The 5,653-nt window shown below is 38.6% G+C and overlaps 1 protein-coding gene across 1 annotated transcript in view; it reads right to left on the bottom strand.

Annotated features, from left to right (window-relative positions):
- Positions 1–5,653, bottom strand: part of hcn1 (hyperpolarization activated cyclic nucleotide-gated potassium channel 1) — a 66,840-nt gene that overhangs the window by 19,043 nt on the left and 42,144 nt on the right. The gene's annotated exons all lie outside the window — the stretch shown is intronic.

Genomic DNA, 5,653 nt, shown 5'->3' with positions numbered 1-5,653 from the left:
CGTGCTCTCACATAGTCACGGTGCCATGTCCTGTGTGTGTGTGTGTGTGTGTGTGTGTGTGTGTGTATGGTGTGGGTGTGGGTGTGTGCGTGCGGGCGTGCGTGTGGAGCAGGTGGTGAAGCAGGAACAAGTACAGGCCCAGGGCTATGTCAGACCAAGGTAGCAGTTCCGATTATCTCACCCATGCAGGAAGCCCAGTCCTAATAGGCAACCAAGCTATGATCTAATGTAACCTAGCAAGGTGTACCTGGTATCCTGCAGAAATTTAAGAGCTGCACAGTCAACGAAACACATGCCGAAGTGATGCCAAAAGGATTCTCTTTTTTTTAGTCTATTATTCATTTGTATTTGTTTTCTGTTTAAGTTGAAATGTACGTAAAGCTCTTTGAAACTTGCCTTGCCAACAAAACGTTAATGTAATATTATTACAGGTTATGATTGGAAGATTTTTTACCTAAATCCACGTTCAGGGCCCATTAACTAGCAAAACATTAAGAAAATGAGTACATTTCAAAGTTATAAAACCAACATTTTTAAGTCCAAATTATACTGCAAAGAAACATAATTCACTTGCAATTTTTCTAAATTATTTAAAGCGGTATTTACAATTAGAACTACTTCCATTACATCCATAATGTAATGATTTAGACACATTTAGCAGTTATTTTGTTATGATTTTCAGATACATCTACTACTATTGAACACAAATATGCAACTACAATTTAATTTAGAGACTATTTACAGTAATTTAAATGACTGGGTGAATAACTGGTAAATTAGTTTATTAGTAAAAAAAATTAGTAACATTTAATTTAACGTAACTCACTTACACTGCAATATTGTTTTTCTGTACCATTGCAACCGCACATTACAAAACCTTTATTTGATGTCACTTACATTCAGCCATACCTTCTGCTCACTGTCTGCTGTTTGCTTTTTGTGTGTTTACTTGTGTATTTGTTTGTTTTTGCTCTTATTGTAGAAAATGCTGCTGCTGTAATAAGGAAATTTCCCCGCTGTGGGATGAATAAAGTATAATCTAATCTAATCTAATCTAGTTACAAGTTGTGCTTGACAAACAATTTTCACCAAGTGAAATATATTTAAATTCGCTGGATTTAGAGGTTATGTATCTCACCAACAGCGGATGAGAATTTGAAATGAATACAAAATGATATTAAAACCATTGCGGTTTCTCACAGTGCAGTTTACAGGCCAGAGGAAGAGGGAAGGATGAAGAAAATTGATGAAATATTTTGTGACCTCACGAACCAAAAGCCAGATGGCCTGTGACTCTACTTACTGCACATGCATGGCTTTTTCATTTGTGCAATACTGCCAGTAACAAAGATGTGAGAACCATCCTGTATCTAGTAAATCAATTTGTCCTAGAAGAAGTTAAAATTTTGTCCACATTAACCTGGAGGCAAGTATTGACCCAGAGGAGAGGGAAAACAAGAAAATACTTCAACGCATCTACTTTGATCAGTCTCTGTTTCAACACACAGGTTTTCCACAGACACGGCCAGGGTCGTGAAAACAATCTTCCCAGCCAGTCCAAGGCCTGACACCTGAAAATAAACTCTCTCCTGCACTGCCTCTGGTAATTACAGTAGAGCAGTGGGTAAGAGCCAACAGCAGTTGTGAGGTTGGTAGTCCAGTCCACTGGCAGGCTCTATGACCAGTGTGATGAGATGTGTCAGTGAGAGAGAAGACACTTGAGTCACAATGCCTCCTTCATTAATTCCTCTTACGGCTGCAGAAAGATGATACTGTGATTTAGTCAACAGTAGAAGCTGGAGAGTGATGCACAGAGTCAGGCACTAAGCATGAGATGACGTGCCCGATGCTCCACGTTTCATATGTGGCCTCCGGCTTAAGGTCAAGTTTTCATAATGATGACTTATTTTGCAATTTTTTTTGTTTCATTGGTAAATTATCCAATAATACTTTCTAATGGAGCAATTTAGAGAGATGCTGTCTACATTCCTCCTCCTCCTTATCTCTCTTCCTGTTGAGGGGCACTTTGTTATCTATGAAAAACAACATACGACAGAAACATGTGTTTTCATGTCCTGTAAAATGTGGTTAATCCTAGTTAAACATGACTTGTATTCTGTTTGCAAGACAGTCATTTGCTGTTGGTGAATGTGTTCCAAAATGAGAATGACACTTTAGTTAGACAAGGTGGAAAGGTTTCTGTTGTTTGTATGTGCTCAAATTAAGTCAACTGGTGTCATATACTGTACAGTAGAGGAGGAAACAATTGAATGCTGTTGTCTCTCTGGCTTAGGAAAACAAAGCTTTTGAAAAAACTAATGTACATATAAAAAGTTTGACATTTTGGGAAATGTGAGTAAAGAGTTTGATGATAAAATTGATGTCAATCACACTTATCTTAGCTGAGCATAAAGACTGGTACAGGGATACAGCTAGCTTGCTCTTTCCAAAGCTAACGTAGAAACAACAAGCTGTGGTTTTATGGGTGATTGTGTGCTGGACTATCTCTTTCCCATGGCCCAGACAGAGCCAGTGTCCAGTATTTGTGCTAAGCTAAGCTGACGTCTCTTGTAGCTGTAGCTTCATATTTAATGTATGGACATGAAAGTACTATCCTAAAATGTTCAACAATTCTTTTTAAGCATTGCTGCTTCTATAATGCAGTTGCCTAAAAATATGCATATAGTATCATACTTTTTTCATACTTACTAGTGTTTTAAACCTTCTTTAACCAGTATAGTATTTCAGATTTGAGTTCAGATTTGAGGGAAGATATGAGTTAAGTTAGGTGTACATAACACTCTAAACCCTGTATATGAAATAAGGCCCATATTATATATGTCTTAAAGCCGAGCTTTGTGTGACACACAGCTGGCTTACAGTGATTCAGCATTCAGGACATTCCAGCAGGCATGTTTGAGACCATGCATGTTTTACACCATCCTATCTTTCCACCCCCTCCTATGCTTCCTCTGATTCTTTTATGTATTTCTCTTAGTTTGTTTAATGATGGGCTTCCTTTTTAAATCATTTATTTTATTTTATTAACTTAAGAGATCACAATAAAGGTTTCTGGAATAAGTAAAATGTAAGTAAAACATATTGACATTCTCTTCCCTCCTCATCTTCTCATAAACATCCTCCGTCCTTAGCTACTGTCTAACCCCACACCAACATCCCTCTCTCCATGTTCCCAACCCCCCGGCTGTGGCAGTGATAGATGTAATGACTACAGGCTGAGCACCCTGAACCCATCCCTGCTGCTCCTCAGCCTGCTCCACTGATATGCACAGCCATGCAGCAAAATCAGCCTGAGCTGAATCTGGCTGCACACTGGGGCTCTGTTACCACAGACAAGGCATTCACAAACTCAAAGTTGTCAGTCAGTTGCCCATAGGGATGTCGAATGGCTAAAGTGGGATGTAGATTAAGCAGATTTGCTGCAGAGCAGATGTACATCACATACTGAGCAAGACACATGTCACTAATTCAAACACTGACTTCGAACGGCTGACTTGTTTGCTGTTGGCGACCCTCTGTCATTCATTCATTCATTCAGAATATGCTGTGACATCTGTGCATCTGGCAATGATCAATCATATAATTATGTTTTCAATTATGATACATTCTAGCTTATAAAGAAATCAGTTCAATGCTGTGACTTAAATACCCATTCCAATAATAGTGGGGTTATGCAGCAAAGTGTTTTTTTCTGTGTGACGTTTTTTGATCTGCTAACAGTTCTGTTGTCGATCCCAAACTGAATTAATGACCAGACCTGCTGATTGTAAGTGTGATGATGACGTTTTATTTCGCTCCATCTGTTAGAGGACGATGAAACTGAATAATTGTCATTCAGATTAACTTTTTTAGCATGATGTTGACTAGATTTATTGTCTCTTTATGTGGATTTCACCATTTCCACCACATTTCTTTTAAAATTTGAGTTGTGGTTGGCTTTGTACCATAATGATACTGCAGAAACAATTAGTAGTAGTATTTTGCATAAAGGCACAAATGCTTCTGCTCCAAATGATGAATTTTAAGTGCCATGTTACGTATAATAACACTGCAACAAAAACCACAGAGGTTTTTTTTCTCTAGATTGACATTGACTACAGAAGCGGCTAGCAAGGTCAGGCCTGCGTTTTAGAATGAATTGATTACGTCGAAATGCTTTAATGTGCAAGGTGTAAATTAATGAACTGGTATTTTAGCATGTCTTGGTAAAGTCACAGCCAAGGTGACTCTGCCGACATCTACAACCTCCAGCAGGATAATTGATGTGTACTTTGTGCATCAGTCCAGTCCTGCCATAGTACGCGTCTGTATATAAGCTCACATAAACATGGCCTGTGACTAACAATTCTTTTATTCATCATTTTATCAATTATTTTGCTGTAGAGTTGAAACAATTATTAACTTTTTTTGTTCACTCATCACTCACTCACTCATGTGAGGATTTGCAGCCTTTCGTTGTCATGTATGATAGTTAACTGAATATTTTGGGGTTTTAGACTGTTGCTCAAAGAAACATTTTACAAACTAAATTATTAACTGACTAGATTATTCGATAATTAAATAATTGTTAGTTGCAGCACTAATTTGTTGAGAATTTTCTTGATAAGTTGTCAGTCTATTATAAAAGAAAATTATAAAAGGTTTCCATGACAAAAACAAACAAACAATAAGATAACATAGTCACATAAGATAAAAACACAGCAAAACCTTTAAAAGTGAAGAAAAACATGTGTGGAATCATAGATTGAATCAGTTATTAAAACATCTGCACTTTATTTTTCTAAAAAGGATTTCAGCTCTAATACACAATGTGTATATTAAAAATCACATGACTGCAACTACAACATTGGGGGCCTGTTGTACGAAAGTAGAATAAAGATATCCAGGATAAATGAAAAAGCGCAGCTTGACTTAGTGTGATCCGCTCATCGCGGCTTAATTGGTTGCACGTTTGCCGAGCCAGGATGAACAGGTGAAGCTATGTCAAGCCACTGGTAGATAGCTGGAAGAAGTACACGTTCACGGCTTTCTTAAATAGACCACGGTATCAATCACAGATGTACGGATGCAGAAAAGGAGAAGACGCATGCGGCATATGGTTCACCCAACGAGCAGAAGCTTCTAATGGAAAGTAACGAGGAGGTGAAGCATATGATATGCAGAAAGGGAAATACGGCTGTTATCAAACAGAGAGGAAAAGCCCATCAGACTAGAGCGGACCGACTGAATGTGTAAAGGATGTAAAAATATCTACTTAGCCTACTAGTCACTCCACATTTTTTTTTACAAAGTTGTAGGCTACACTGTGTTTTAATTGCTTTAAATTCAAACCCTTATTCACAACAAAATCATCAATGTATTGGTTTCTGACCAGTCTGTCATTATTATCATCTGAGAATATAGCTGCATTGTCCCACTTGAAGCTGCATAGATCACGGACGCCGCACTGCTCATCTCTACTTTCACAGACTGAGACTTTCAGAGACTGGACACTGATGCGATGCACAGGTCTGCCGGCAGGCAGCGGCCACTAGGCAGCGCCGGCACGCCAGGCAGCGTCAACACACTACCGGCCCACCGGGAAAAGTTTGACTCTTCTGATAGCCATTCCGCATCTGGGTGCCAGTGCAAC

The sequence above is a fragment of the Etheostoma spectabile genome, chromosome 16 (assembly GCF_008692095.1).
Source record: "Etheostoma spectabile isolate EspeVRDwgs_2016 chromosome 16, UIUC_Espe_1.0, whole genome shotgun sequence".
In the NCBI taxonomy this organism is placed as follows: Eukaryota; Metazoa; Chordata; class Actinopteri; order Perciformes; family Percidae; genus Etheostoma; species Etheostoma spectabile.
Note: the sequence above shows the minus strand (reverse complement) of the source record. Positions and strands in the feature narration are given on the sequence as shown.